The 16,554-nt window shown below is 43.9% G+C and overlaps 1 protein-coding gene across 1 annotated transcript in view; it reads right to left on the reverse strand.

Moving 5' to 3' along the window:
* AXL (AXL receptor tyrosine kinase) overlaps nt 1–16,554 on the reverse strand; it is a 247,585-nt gene that overhangs the window by 206,877 nt on the left and 24,154 nt on the right. The gene's annotated exons all lie outside the window — the stretch shown is intronic.

A 16,554-nucleotide genomic window follows, 5' to 3' on the forward strand; every position in this document is an offset into this window, starting at 1 on the left:
GGTCTATAGCTATGACATGTCTGGGAAGAGACTTAACAGTAATGTTTTTGCTTAGCCTGGGCGTGACATTCTGCTCCGCTCATGGAGTTTGCAGAGTTTACCCACTCCGCGCTCCGAGTGGCTCATGGAGTTCCCCAAAAACTCTGCTCCGTGTAACAGAGTTTTCTTCCTCGCTTGCTCTCTCCAACATTAAGTTGGCAAGCACGAGAGAGGTAAATCTTACTTCAGACAACCTCTGGGCAAGATTTCTCATCGCATACAGTTAAGGATGCCCACTACTGCTCGTGTTGAGAAACCTTCCTTATGTGTTGAGGAACCTGCCGCTCAACTAGAACACACACTCGAGCAGCATAAAGAAACAGCGCCCTCTTGCGCTGTGCTTGGTGCCATTTGTGTTGATTTTTCAGCGTGGGAAAAACACCCAGTGCTGAAAATTAGCACGAACGACATGATGTAACGCACTCCGATGCTTGCAGAACTCCACGTAGCCTGGCTGAGTTTTTACCATCATTCTGAGCCATTTGATATTTTTTTTTTATTTTACGGAGTTTTATATAGCATGAACTTGACCCAAATCGGGTATCAGAGCGCTTTACATAGCACCAGTTGCGTTACATGAGGACACATTCATTTTTAGGTCTCGCTGAGTCAGCGTGCATGCGTTGCTCGGAGAGACTTTAGTAGGTGAGTTTTCAAAGTGCTGCTGGCTGGCGACAAGCTTGCGTTCACGCGAGTGTGCATGCGCGAACCGCCAGCCTTCAGCGCCATCCGTCTTTCCTCTTGCTTGCTCCCTGCCTCCGCCCCTCCCCCCGCCTTCGTGCTTACAGACTATTCTGAGCAATAATTTAGCAAACCAGCAGTCGTATCTCAACAGCAGAGTCACTCTTCAATGAACCTGAATTGGCACAATTTAATGTCATTCTTCTCAATGGTGCAGCGCTGGAACTTATTACCAATAATGTCAGTCTTTAATACACCAATTTGATGACCTTTTAACAATCGTTCTTTAAAGAAGAGGTACATAGGCATGGCGATTATGTCTTTAATGCACCAGTACGGCCATTTCTCAAAAATAACACACTATAATTGTACAGTAATGGCACTTAAAAGATCCATATATCCTGGACTAGTGAGTACACACATTTCCGGCACTGTAGATCATGATAATCGGAATTCGTGGCTTAAACCAACCCGCTTTACATACAAAATATGTTTGTTATAGCAATCCAGGAAAATGTAGTTCAGACCGAAGGTCTCTGGCGCTGTAGCCACATTGAAAAATGCTGCTACATGTACGGAATATTAGGAATGTGTGATATGCCGCTAGAGAGAGACCGCTACATAACATGGTAATTCCGTTTCAAGCACAGTCAGTAAATTAGAGAAATGCTCACAAAAAGGTTGGTACCACCTAATCAAAATATGTACGTTTTACATGCATCAAATCAAAATGAAAAAATCACATAGCATTGGTCTGTAACAGTCCGTTTCACTACAGACCTCTATCTCTACGAACAATGATCCAAATAAAAGATCAAGGTTGTGTACAAAATCCTAATACTGTATGTGCACCGCCACCCTGTGAGGAATCAAATCCTGACCGCCAGCCCCTCCCTCATCATGACCCAGGATCAGGCTCTTACCGGCATCATTTTGGGACCACCCCAACCACACACACACACACACACACAACCACACACACACACAACCACACACACAACCACACACACACAACCACAACCACACACACAACCACACATACAACCACATACACAATCACACTCAACCACCCAACCACACACACCCAACCACACATACACAACCACACACACACCGACACACAACCACAACCACACACAACCACACACACACACAACCACACACACAACCACAAACACAACACACACACAACCACACACACACATACACACAACCACATACACACAAACAACCACACACAACCACCCAACCACAGACACACAACCACACACACAAACATAAGCACACACAACCACAACCACACACAACCACACACACACAACCACACACACACCACACACACAACCACACACACACACAACTACACACACAACCACACACACACAACCACACACAAAACAACACACACAACCACACACACAACCACACACACACACACACAACCACACACACATAAACACACACACATAAACACACACAACCACACACACACAATCACACACACCCAACCACACACACTCACACACACAACACATACACACACAACCACATACACAACCACACATACAACCCCACACACAACCACACACACAACCACACACACTCAACCACACACACACACACACAACCACACACACACACACACAACCACACACACAGCCACAACCAGTCACACAACCACACACACAACCAACCACACACCCACACACACAACCACACACACAACCACAACCACACACACAACCACAACCACACACACAACCACACACAACCTCACCCACAACCACACACACACACACACACACAACCACACACACAACCACAACCACACACACAAAGGGAGGAGACAACTGCAGAAGGACCTTCAGCTCGATCAGGAGAGCAGAACCACCGGAAAAGGAACCCCTCGGCACGACCTGGGCAGCAAGAAGTTGTCACTGGAGACAAAGTGATCCTATGAACAATAGTGTCATCAATGACCTAATCCAAACTGTAAACTGTGACAAATAACATCCCTATACATTGCAGTACCACAAAAACAGCAACAAGCATTGGCATAGCCAATAGGTCTCACCTTTGGGACCTTATAAGTGTTTTGCCATGCAACAGTTGTTGTTGCACCAAGGATATTGTGCTGCATAACTAAATACTTATAAGGACCCAAAAGCGAGACCTTTTGGCTATGCCAATGCTTGTTTTTTTTTTTTGTTAGGCATGGGGAGATTAAGTGATTTGCCCAGAATCACAGGATGTTCAGCGTGGTTGCCGAGACTCGAACCCAGTTCCCCAGATTCAGGGACGACCGCCCTAGCCGTTAGGCCAACTCCTCTCCCTATCCATAGAGCAGGCTACCTATTGAAATGATGATGATTTTACACAGTGTTGCCTGCTATCCCACTAATAATGTTGGCAATTGGGCCCAAGGGTCTGCATAATTTCTATGTATCTGCTACAGATTTGGCACCGTTTATTGGAGTATTCATGTGTTAATGCCCTTCATCCGGCACTGTGCCGCACACTATGGAAGTGGATTGTCCATTATTCAGTAATTTATTGCTGTATGAATGGGAGCACACAATATGCTGAATTATACTGGATTGCAGGATGCTGGATTCTTTGGAGACAGTACAGTGTAACTAGCGGATGTTATCATTCGGCAACTGACAATGAATGGACAATTATCAGACTCCCAAAGAGGGACAAAGAACACATTCAGATACACAAGAGCAATATTAGAAGTAGGGGAAGTGAGAGATGATGAAAGAAACCTGGACCAAAAAGCATTTCTGAAGGAAAGGGGGAGACACGGGAAGAGGAGGGTTCAACACAGGTGGAAATGTCGTACTCGCTACCGGTATCTAAGAGTAAGAGTAGAGTTGTAGAAAAAGGGCTACATTCAGTTAAATTTGATCTTGTGGAAAAGAAATTTTGAAGCACATTCTGCTCCACTTTTGCTGTTTGCAATATGGGCTTTAAACAAAAGCTGTTTGCCTCAATCTATTTTGCTCAAACATTTCTGCCCAAGAACAAAATGGAGGAAGCAAATTGGGAATTTTTTGCAAAAGTATATCACACCTCTGTTGTCTCTAAATAATATAACTTTTGTAATAGAGCTTTTGTGTTATGCTAGACATACTTGTGTGGAGCACATTCTATCACAAGTATGCCCTTGCAGGAGAGGAAGACCTGATACTTTAATAAACTTTTGTTAAACAAAGGAGCAAAATGGGTTTGCAATGTGCACGCTGTTTTAGTAATAAGAAATGAAACAGTGATATTTTACCTCAAACTCAGTTTCATTGTTTACACTCCAGGATTGGATAAAACGTATATGCATGATGCCATATTCTTTACACAAGGCAACCGCAGGGCCAATATACATTGCTCAATTATTTCCCGGGGTGCTAGTATCTTGGGGCCTCATTTATGACGCCCTACCAGCACCTTTGCAACGCCAGAACGTCACTTTTTTCACGTTCCGGTGTCGCAATGTGTCATTGGCATATTTATAAAGTTACGTAAAGCCACGTTACATTGCTTTTCATCGCCTTATAAACATCTGCCCCTTTCTCGCAGAAAACTGCGTGAAAGGGGCGTTCCATGGGTGTTGCTGAAGGCGTTCCCAGCAACATCAATGTCTTTTTGACATTGCCCCAGATTTACGAGAAATAATAAGTCTGAGGCAGCGCCAAAAATGTACGCCTCCCAGGGGAGGCGTAGGGGGAGGCACAACGAGGAGAAATATCTCCATTTCTCCTCGTTTTTCCTCTTACTATGTGTGCTGCATTCTGCAGCACACGTAGAAAGAGGAAAAAGCCTATTGTGATTGTTTCTGTTCAGGAAGGTTTCCCTTCTTGCCTAAAAATAATCATCCCCTCAACGCAGGCACCCTTGCACCATAGTGCAAAGGTGCCTGCGTTGGCGCACAGCAGTCCATTGTGCACCGGCACAGGAAAAAAGGACAGGAATGCGCCGTATCTGATACGGTGCATTCCTGTAATTTTCTTTTGCCCGTAGGGCAGTGCAGCAGCGAAGCCTGCTGCGCTGCCCTACGGCAAAAAATAAATAAATAAATGAGGCCCTTGATTTTTATTTGGATAAGAGCAAATACTTTTGCTCCATCCCTTGTTATGCACTCAGTAAAACGATGCTCCATTGTTTGCACCAGTGCAAACTTAAGGCGATGGAAGAATAAAGTAGTAAAGTTGTGCAATGATATTGTTTGTGGGGTTTGGGAACCATGGAATTGTATTACCAAGGACGTGTGGACGTATTACGCACTAGGAGCATCCAATGCGATTCTACCAGATACCCTGGATTACACTTCGATTACAGGCGGATTGGATGGCATATGATTGCAGTAGGACCAGGATCTGGTTTCTATTAGTGTGATGGGGGTTGTTGGATATTTTGATTCAGGATAGAAAACAGTAAAAGACAAGCATAGTGAAATTTAAAGTAATACATATTTGGAACCACCACATTCCGGGTACTTTGGATGCAGGGGCGGCTCCTCTGCTGAGGCGGAGGAGTGCCACCCCACAGGAAAAAAAAAATGATAATAACAGCATGTTATTATCATTTTATTTTTCAGTACTCCTCTGTAGGGGCGGGCGCTGGACTGCCCACAGACCATGGGGAAAGGTGGTGGGCACTCTCTCTTGGCCGGCTGTCTTGGGTTGTCAAACCATCAAGCGTACTTGGCATGTTCTCCACCGGGCTGTGTTGCACAGCCAGGTTGGAGAACATTTACAGGCTCTCAGTCCCCAGCTGGGCGCTGAACCAAGGAGCTCAGACCAATCACGACGCTGCTATCAGCATGATTGGCTAGGGGAGTTTGGAAGGCTGGGTGCTTCCTGTTCCTGCTTCCTGTGTTGATGGAAGAAGAAGAGGACGGAGGAGAAGCAGTGGTCAACAAGTACGTTTAATTTTCTTTCCCTTTAATTTTTTTCTTCATTTTTTTTATCCCTTCCCCACCCTACCACTACTGCCCCATAGTAACTGTTTGGATATTTGGATGTGGTGGGAGTCAATCAGCTATTACTCCCACGAAAAACAGGAGAGATGGTAGAAATGTGAAGAAAGCACGTCATTGATTTAAAACAGCAAATTGATTTATTTTTTCAGTGAATTACAATAGTATTTAAAGACCGTGTAAACTCAAGAGCTAGAGATCAGTCTGTAGGGAGGAAACAGCCAACTACCCAGAATGCATCTGTACCGTCAACGAAGAGCAACATCTCACACTGCCAGACCCTTGCACAAGACTTGTCTGGGACCCATATAGAGCTATTTACTCAGCTTCTCAATGCTTTACACCGGTTCCTTGCCAAGGAACAGGAGCTTGCTTCATGCCCTTTTACGACACCTTGGGTGTGTTTAATATCTCACGAGAGCGTGCAGCATGACCCTTGTCAAATGGCCGACCTTCCGCAGCCCTAGGTCTTCTTCCAACATATTTCAAAGTTAAACCCAGAGGTTATTATCTGGGGAACCCCTATTTCTTCACCCCCCTGTATCATGTGGGAGTGACCCTTACAGGAGTGAGAGCTGCGGATCCTTCAGAACCACTCCCTCACAGAAGGCAGAAAACTGAACCTGAAGTACCCTTTGGGTGAGCAGTGCTGAGGGGGAGTAACGCCCTCCTGTTACAATGAGATCCAAATTTAGCTGAGGCTGATTGAACCAATGTGAGAAGCATAGCTCACGGAATGGATAAACAAGCATTGGCAAAGTCAATAGATCTAGGTTTAATGTGTTATGTATATAGCGCTAACACATTAGAAAGAGACAATCAAGGGATGCAGCAGGAGTGCAGAGAAATAGCTATAGCTGCAAAGTAGTCCACTGCTAGCATTCCATTGGTGGCGGGAGAATAGACCCAAAAAGCCAATAGCATTAGATCAAAACCCGGACCTAAAAACAAGCGGAGTAAAGAGACAACATGTCCAAATTCCCATGAAAGCTCACCTGGACCAACAAACAGTGAAGATCAAGACACCAAACAACACAGAATCATTGGCAAAGCCATTAGGTCTTGCCTATGCAATAGCTATTGACTTTGCCAATGTGTTTCTGCCGAGTTGTACACCAGCTAGGCTCCTATTCAGCATGGCTAAAAATGTATGGCCTAGAAGAGACCAGTGTGGAGTGGAGCAGCATACATTGGAGTTGAGTAGCTCAGAGTGGAGTGGAGTGTCATAGAGTGTCATGAAGTGGAGTGGAGTGGTGTAGGGCGGAGTGTCGTGGACTGTTGTAAAGTGGCATAGAGTGTCATAGAGTGGAGTGTCGTAGAGTGGAGTGTTATACATTGGAGCAGAGTTGAGTGTAGTGTCATGGATTAGAGAGAAGTGTTGTGGAATAGAGTAGAGTGGAGTAGAGCAAAGAGGAGCAGAGTGGAGTAGAATGGAGTGGAGTGAAGTATAGTAGTGTAGAGTGGCATGGAGTGGAGAGGCGTTGAATGGAGGGGCATAGAGTGGAGTAGAACGGCACAAAGTGTTGTGGCATACAGTTAAGTAGAGTGGAGAGGCATAGAGTGGAAGGCACTGAGTGGATAGCATTGAGTGGAGTAAAGTGTGGTAGAGTGGAGAAGAATTTCACAGAGTGGAGTGTCGTAAAGTGGAGTGGCATAGAGTGGGGTAGAGTGGAGTTGGTGTAGAGTGGAACAGAATGGAGTGGGTTAGAGTGGAGAGGAGTGACATAGATTGGAGAAGAGTGTTGTAGAGTGGAGTTGCACAGGGTTGTAGGGCAATGTGTCATAGAATGGAGTGGCATAAAGTAGTGTTGTAGTGTTGTACAGTGTCGTGGAGGGTTGTAGAGTGGAGCGTTATAGTGGAGTGCAGTACAGTGTCGTGGAATGGAATGACGTGGATTGGAGGGGCATAGAGTGGATCGAGGTGCATGGAGTGGGAGGGCATAGATTGGAAGGGCATAGGGTGGATTGGGGTAGCGTGGAATAGAGTGAAAAGCCCTGGAGAGGCATAGAGAGGAGTAGAGTGGCGTAGAGTGGCATAGAGTGGAGCAGAGTGGCGTAAAGTGGAGTGGTGTGGACTGGAGTAGGGTGTCATAGAGTGGAGTGACATAGAGTGAAGGGGTATAGAGTACTGTAACATAGAGTGGAGTAAAGAATTGCAGAGTGGAGTAAAGTGTCATAGAGTGGAGTGGCGTAATGTGGAGTGGAGTGGTGTAGAGTGGAGTAAAGTGGTATAGGGTTTCACAGAGTGGAGTTGCGTAGAGTGGCACAGAGTGTCGTAAAATACCATAGAGTGGAGAGTCGTAGAGATGAGCTGCCTAGAGTGTCGTGGAGAGTCATAGATCAGATGTCACAGAGTAGACTGCTGCAGAGTGGAGTGTTTTGTAGGGTCGGTAAGTGGAGGTTCATAGGGTCAAGGGTTGTAGAGTGGGGGTTATAGAGTGTTGTGGAGTGGCATAGAGTGGACTAGAGTGGACCAAAGTAAAGTGGCATAGAGTGTTGTAGAGTGGAGTGGCGTAGAGTGGAGTGGCGTAAAGTGGAGTAGAGTGTTGTAGAGGGAAATTGAGTAGAGTGTTGTGGAGTATCATAGAGTAGATTGTTATAGAGTGACGTGTCATAGAGTGGAGTACAGTGGCCTAAAGTGAAGTGGCACAGAGTTGCATAGAGATCATAGAGTGGCGTAGAGTCGAGTGACATAGAGTGGAGTAGAGTGTTTGTCGTAGTGTGTATTAGAGGGAAGTAGAGTGCCGAACAGTGGAGTGGCATAGAGTGGAGTGACACAGAGTGGAGTAGCGTAGAGTGGAGTGGCATGGAGTGGTGTGCAGTGGAGTGGATTGGAGTGGCATATAATGGAGTAGAGTGTTGTAGAGTGGCAGGTGTAGAGTGGACAGGCGTAGGGTGGAAGAGTGTCGGGTGGACGGGCGTAGAATGGAGTAGAGTGTAGAGATGCAGCGTAGAGTGGAGTGGAATAGCGTAGAGTGGAGAAGAGTGTCATAGAGTAGAGTGACGTAGAGTGGAGGAGTGCAGTGTGGACGGGCGTAGAATGGAGTTCAGTGTTGTAAAGTGAAGGGGAGTGGCGTAGAGAGGAGTAGAATGTCACAGAGTGGAGTGATGTAGAGTGGAGAGGCACAGAGTGGACTGGCCTAGAGTGAAATGGTATAGAGTGTCATAGGGGGGAGGGGCATAGAGTGGAGTAGAGTGGCGTGGAGTGACGTAGAGGTGAGCAGAGTGTCGTAGAGTGGAGCAGAGTAACACAGTGCAGTATCGTGATTTGGAGTGTTGTGGAGTGGAGTTTTGTGAAGTGGCGTAGAGTGGAGTGGCATAGAGCAGAGTGGCATAGAATTGAGTAAAGTGGCCTATAGTGAAGTGGCATAGAGTGGAGTGGCACAGAGTGGAATATAGTGGAGTGGCATAGAGTGGAGTAGAGTGTTGTAAAGTGAGTAGGGGACCACCTGGTGACCTACTTCGATTTCCTGGATGTGAGACCCCCTTGGGTGATGATGGGAAGGGCATCTCCTGCACTGACTGTCACCCCCACTGATTACTTAGAGTGCATCGATCTTTAGGAGGGAGAGAACAACAATGGATAGATTTAGGTGATTGCCTCACTTTTACTTCAATCTGTGAACCGATCTGATGGGCGAAAGAGAAGGGAGGGCAGACACCACATTTGGAGGGGGATGAGAGGAGAAATGGGAGCATCCCATAGGGGAACATTATTTCCTGATAGTAACGTTGTTTACGATCTAATGTGGGTTGAGGTTGCGGATATCCTAGGCCACAGTTGTACAAACTATATTGTTGACTATATATTCTTATTGAGTGATGGCTGAAGAACCGTTTTATGTTATTGATAAAAAAAATTGTGTTTAAAAAAAAATAGAGTGTCATAGAGTGGAGTATCGTAGAGTGAAGTGGCATAGAGTCGAGTGATGTAGAGTGAAGTAGTTGGAGTAGTGTAGGGTGGAATAGAGTGTTGGAGAGTGGAGTGGTGTAGAGTGGAGTAGCATTGAGTGGAGTATAGTGGTGTAGGGTTGAGTGGAGTTGTGTGGCATAAAGTAGAGTAGAGTAGAGTTTTGTACAGTGTCGTAGAGTTTTGTAGATTGGAGTGGCTTAGAGTGCCATGGAGTGTCGTAGAGTGGAGTGGAGTGGCTCAGAGTGGAGTGGCATAGAGTGGAGTGGTGAGCGTAAACAGGAGTGGAGAAGGTAGGACAAAATTTAAAGGCTTGTTTACCGAAAGGGAGAACTCATGCAAGAATGCAAAGAGCGATGGGGAACTGGCTTTGCATCATGGGAGGGACAAAAACATGCCTGGCATCCTCAAGCAAATAAAGTCAGCAAATAGAAAGCAAGCAAATGTAAGTTACAAACCACAAAGTCAATAGTGATCAATGGGTGGTATGCATTCCCAGGAAAGCTTTCAGAATGCCCCCAATATATCTTTGCAAACCTGGTGAGGCTTCAACCTAAACATATTGACCAGGAAAACTGAAAGATATCAGTGGCAAGCCTGTCACACACAATGACAGAGCTGATAGACTTGAAGGGCACACTATCAGACATCAAGAGTGGAGATTAGCACTAGACACTGTTTCTTTTCTATCTTTTTCTTCCATCTTTCTTTTTTGTTCCCATCTTTGCTTCTATCTGTCTTTCATATTTATATATTGATTTTTATTTTTGCCTTTCTATATTATCTTGACTTCAGTACATCATTTTCTTCTTTAGTGTCTTCTTTCATTTCCTTCCCTTATTTCCATTTACCTTGCTTCATTATTTTCCTCTTGATTTCTTTCAGCCTTTTTCTTTCCATGTTTCTTCTCCTTAGTTTAATCATTCTTTCCATCCTCTTTTCTATGTATTGTATGTTTTGCTATTTATATAGCGTGAGCCTAGCTGGGGAGCAACAGAGTGCAGTACATTATGTGGGTTTTTGGGTGATGATCCAGACTGGTTCATCAAGTGGGAATTACACAATGACATTACATTTCAGGGTTTTTATGCACTGTGAGATTACGTATGAGTGTAAATGAAATTTCTATAGGGTGAACCTAGTCATAAAGTAGAGGAGTATTGTACAAGGTCAACGACAAACATAAAGTCACTGAGTAATAGGTGGGGTAACTGATTAATACCTTGTGATGCAGTGTTCTTTAACAGGTGTCTCTTCAACTCTTTCCTAAATTGGAGCAGCACTGGGATGGCCCTGATGGTCTCAGAATCACACAATGTTACATCAAGTGACAAAGCTGAGATTGAATCCTAGGCCCAAAATTCCAAAGGTGGCAGTTTTAACCATTAGGACACATCTCCTCCCTCCCCTGTTGTTCTCTCTTTTATTCTTTCAGACCCTTTTCGTTGTTTTCGTCATTCTTAATTCCTTTGTTCTTTTCTTCCTCCTTTCTTTCCTTCCTTCTTTGTCCCCATCTTTATTTCTGTTTTTGTGACATCCTTCTTTGCATCCATCCAGCTATATTTCCTTCTCTCCATACTTCTTTCTGTCTTTTTCCCTCCACCCATCTGTCCATCCATCCATCTACCATCCAGCCATCCATCTATTCATCCATCATCAATCCTTCTTTTTATCCTTTTGTTGATCCATCATCCACCCATTCATCCTCTCGTGTCCCCATACGTACCCATACATCTATTCATCCTTTTCTCTGTCCATTTTCTGAATATTCCATTCATTCATCATCAATCCATCCACCCATCAATCCTTCCCTCTCCTTTTCATATTTTCATCCATCATTCATTTTTCATTCTCACATCCATTAATCCAGCCTTCCTTATCTCTATCTTTTCATCATTATCTCCATCCATCTTTTCTTCCTTCTCTCCATCTATCCTTCCTCTCTTCTGTCCTATTATCCGTCCTTCACTTTATCCATTAAGTCATTCACCCATTATACTTTCTTCCAAACTGTCCATACATCCTTTTCCATGTCTATATTCTCCTTCCCTCTCCACCCTTGTCCTGGCCATGGTTTTCTCTCCCATCTCCATCTTGCGCTTCCCTCATCCTATCCCTTTCAGTGGAATTCAAAAGATTCTGTTTGAAGACCAGCTTCTTGGCTCAAAAATCAAATAAGCCAGAAATAATCAATAAAGAGTTTAGGTTACATAAAACTGCCCAGTGGCACCCCCTTTCTCGCCATCCCTTTGTTGTTGCTAAAGTAAAGTGTTCAGGACGCCCCTGTCTAGAATGTACAGAACATCTCTAATAATAAGTATCAAACACTGCGGATAAACAAGCCTGTGTGCAGATCCAAGTAATGCAGCATGTTTTTTACTCTATCGCCAAAATTCACTAACACTTCAGGGAGCCACAACAGCTGACATCATTCAAAAGCAAACATAAACATGATGGAAGAAACATTCAAGAAAAAAAGACTCGAAGAGTGGGCACGAGGGCAGTTGGTTTTGGTGGAGGTGAGGGAGTTGAGTAATATATTAATAGCTGAAGACATCTCAGACCTAAAAAAATTGGAGACAAACTATTTTTGTACCATATTCAGTTTCAATAACTTTATTCGATTGTAAATAAAGAACAATCATGAAAGTGTAAAATAACAAAACATTACAATTCATTAAAAATAGAATAATGAGAGGATAACATCATATGGAAAACACATATATTATTTATCTCACTTATAATGTTATGTAATGCAGTGTTGTAATATATATGATCATATATTTCCATTACTATGGCCTCAAATTACTGTAAGAGTTTGAGTACCCCCAGACCCTATTTTAAAGGATTCTGTAAGAAATCGGAGTCTGTTTTCGGATGTTTTAGTTGAATGAACAGTAGGGTGGTGCTTTTGTGCAGATGCTAGTAGTATGTGTTTTCTAATGGTTGGTGTTGTTTGGTGTGTGTAGCTGGAGGTCTTTACCAATTTAGATATATGCCGCCTGGGAAGATTGGGATGTGTTTTGTTTGGTTTGAAGTATGTGTCTGAGGTAGCTGAGCGCACAACTCTAGCTAGCTTCCACAGAACTCGTTTTAGTCATAAACTATTGTATATTTTATTTGGTTATAGTTATTTCTGGCATTGAACTCTATTGGGCACATGCAAACATATTTTTGGATAGACAAGCTTTCTTTTCACTAAAATGTTTTGCTTGTGAGGATATACAATGAAATAACAATAAAATGAATGAAGTTTAAGCATTCTAATATGAAAAGGATCTGACGGCTTGTCAGATGCTGCGGGGGGGGGGGGGGGGGCTCAAGGCAGGCAGTGGCTTTTGGGTCCCATCCATGGTGGTTAAGGTGGTTTGGCACAGGTGTCCTGGGGTTCACGAATAACCCTTCCAGCATGACTGTCAGGGTTGCAAGTATGAGCAGTCCAACACCTCTCAGGGAGGTAGAACGAAATACTGCACAATGTGATTAATATGTCATACAATGGATAACGAGAGATGGCTGTGAGCTGCTTTAAGTATATTAAAAATATCATTTTAGTGAAGTTAAAATGTCTTGGGTAACGCAAGACCTAAAAAGTCACACTTTACTTTGAAAGTCAGCCTCCGACCTCTGATTACAAAAGTAATCAATTCCACTTGACAACTTGATGGCTAGTGCCAACCAGGATTAACCTATACAGCCACAACAACAACAAGCACTGGCAAAGCCAAATAGGTCTCGCTATCGGCTTTGGGAATGTTTCCTAGCCATGCTTTGCAGTGTGGCTAAAACTTGAAAGAATGTGCTGTGATGCAGCCAGGACTAACGTGATTTTAGCACTGGGTACATCAGTCTTTTTTAAATATTTATTTATAGCCATGCTGCAAAGCAGTCACCCTGCTATACAGCACGGCTACTAATGATTGCCAAAGTCGACAATGCCCATGCTGTACTGGATGAACAAAAGGCAATGGCAGAGCCAATATTCTCAAGATTAGACCTATTGTCTTTGTCAATGCATGTTAGGTTTTGGCACAACACCCCTGTGATTCTGGGAAAATGGGTTAACCTCTACATGCATGAAAAATAAATATGACGCTTGGCAAAAAATCCGATCACATAAAAAAAGTCATTGTGCCCATGTCTTATGAAAATACATTTGTAAGCAGATAATAGCTGTTGTCACAATACAAGCAAATAACATCTATTGTCACAATAAACACTAATTTCAAAGGAGAAATTGGCTTCTTTGTAGTGCATGTGGCACAGTGGAACATAGCTACAAATAGCAAGAGGTTCCATAAAGACAACAGGGAAGTAGAAAAATACAAGCAGTACCTCTATCACAGCGTGATAAGCGGAAGGACAACAATCAAGCTAAAGCAATAAGTACATGGTCTATGCTTCAGCTAAAAGAAGAGGAAGTGAAGCAGCATCTGCTGGCCAATTAGAAGGAAGTAATTAAGAGTGACAATGACGCCACCAAATGTTAAGCAATGGGCAGGATGCAAGCTCCTTGTTATATACATGTCTCCGCAAGCAAGAGTGCATGCAGCGCATGCGCTGTCGCAGGTGGGACCGAAAAAGGACTTAGTTCTTACAGCTAAGGTCATAACATTAAATTTGAGCTGAATAATCCAGGAGGGGACTACAGTATGGTTAAAAAAACTGCAGCCTGTGGTTGTCACACAGTAAGCGGCGTTGACATATGCAGTAGAAAATAATAAAAAATAATGTACACCTTAACCCGCCCTCCCTCTTCTGCACAGGTCTTAGACCCTTGTTCTAGGAGGAGGAGAACACGAACCAGCACTATGTAAAACAAGTTTACAAACCGCTTTAAGAGCAAGTACCCTCAAAGAGATGGTAGCAGCACATTTGTCCGAGTATGTTACCGAGATCTCCACTCTTTGGCCCGCCACTACTACCAACAAACAACTGCATGCTGGATTTCAGTTTAAACATCTCCCCATTACCAATTCCCTCCATAAATTCCTGCAAAGTCTCTTGTTTGGGGCTAACACGATCATTTTAACTTTATTCCTCATCCAACTTTTCCCTGGTCTCTTGACTAGGCACGACCGCAAAATCCATCTTTTGAGGGCAGAGCTGGTGGTCTACGCAGCCCGTGTGGATAAAGCCTGCCCTTGGGTGGGTGTTGACTGCCATTGATGATACCGGCCCAGCAACTTGTGCGAGGCGCTTGGCTGTCCATTCAACTATATATGCGATGGTAGACAGATAGAGAAAATAACCTGCCACAATTTGAAGTACGTGACGTTTATTGTATAAAAACCTTAAATAAAGCCACTAAGAAAAAAATAATATACGGTGGCTCCAGAGCTGAATATTTCCATGCACAAGCACCTCTTGACTTTTCAACCAGTTCTTTAGCCTTGATACCGGCTTCACAAAGTAATAAATCCCTTCCCGGCATCCCTCGGAACACACACAAACCTAGGGCCGTCCAAGCTTTTTCCCACAGAGGTAGGGTTTCCTAATCTCGCAGAAAGCATTAACATTGCAATCCTTTATGGAGTCTGGACAAACAGGTGAAACCAGAGCAAAACAATGAAGAGTTCAAAGGTGAGCCACTCCCTTTGCACGAGCAACCTGGAGAGAGAGCGCACTCTTCAAAGGGAGAAAAAAGGCAAGAAAAATAGCCTTTTCTCGCTGGGATATACAGGGAATGCAGGGTGTGGATTCCATTGTTGGTTACTCAAGGTAAGATAGAACAAAAAGCAAGCTAATTCCAAGCACTGCTGGACATGCCCCCACCCCACAAGAGGAAGAGTCACTTCTTACCACTCACTCCTTTAGAGTGGGGTGCTAAATCTGTACAGTAAGTGTGGAACCACCCTCGGACCATGCTGTATTACCGCAAATTCAGCACTTTCCATACGGAATGGGGAATAACGTGTTGAATATAAATATAGAATCATTTGATGAAATTCTATTTTGCGAGTCTTACCACATTTATAGGCTCGGGGTTACCTTAAGCAACAAACTTTTGATATCCACAAAGTCATGTGGTATTTCCATATTTCCATAAGGAAAATATTGCATTAATCTGAAAGAGTCCAATTAAATAAATGTGGGTATGTTGATTATTGCTGCTCTGCTTGACAGTGAAATGGCAGGAATGTGTCATATTTAAGTCAATATGGCACATTACTGCCTTTTCCCCGGCGCTGGTGCTCTTTTGGCTGCGTAGCACCAACGTCGGCAACCTTGCACCAAGCTGCAAGGGTGCCTGCGTTGTAAAGAGGAATGTTTTTGTGCAGGAAGGAACACCTTCCTGCACAAAAACAATACCCTGAGGCTTTTTCCTTGTTCTGTGTGAGCTGCAGAAATCACTAGGGGAAATTAAGATATTTCTCCTCGTTACGCCTCACCTGGGGATGTGTAGGTGTCTGCGCATTTCCAGGTCTGCCAATTCTGATCAGTCCTGGAATGCATCAAAATACATGGTCGTTGCTTGGGAACACCTGTGCAACACTTGTGGAAACGCCTCCCTGGCACAGAGTAATGCAACGCAGAGATTTGCAGAGCGTTAAATTACTTGGGATTTATGAAGTCATGCAGTGTGGCCTTCCATACCTTCATAAATCTTATTTTTAAATTGCATCATACATGGTGCAAGAGTGACGCAAAAGGGCTCATAATAATACCCCGGAGAGTCAGTGTTTTTCAACCCCCTTGCGGGTGGCAAATCACATTTACTAATCGAAAACAAGGCCGAAATATGTTCTTTCAGAACACTCAACAAAAAGGTCACAAAAATGTCTTCAAAGAACACTCGATGACTTCACATACTGTTCGGGGACAAGGGACAAGACGCCCGCCCACACAAGCAAAACACAATTTGTTTTTGTGAGTCACGCGCCATGGTGTCTGCAGGGATGTTGTTTTCAATTCACTGAGGACAGATATATTTCTATTCATGGAACGA

This window comes from Triturus cristatus, chromosome 9 (genome assembly GCF_964204655.1).
Source record: "Triturus cristatus chromosome 9, aTriCri1.1, whole genome shotgun sequence".
NCBI classification, from domain to species: Eukaryota; Metazoa; Chordata; class Amphibia; order Caudata; family Salamandridae; genus Triturus; species Triturus cristatus.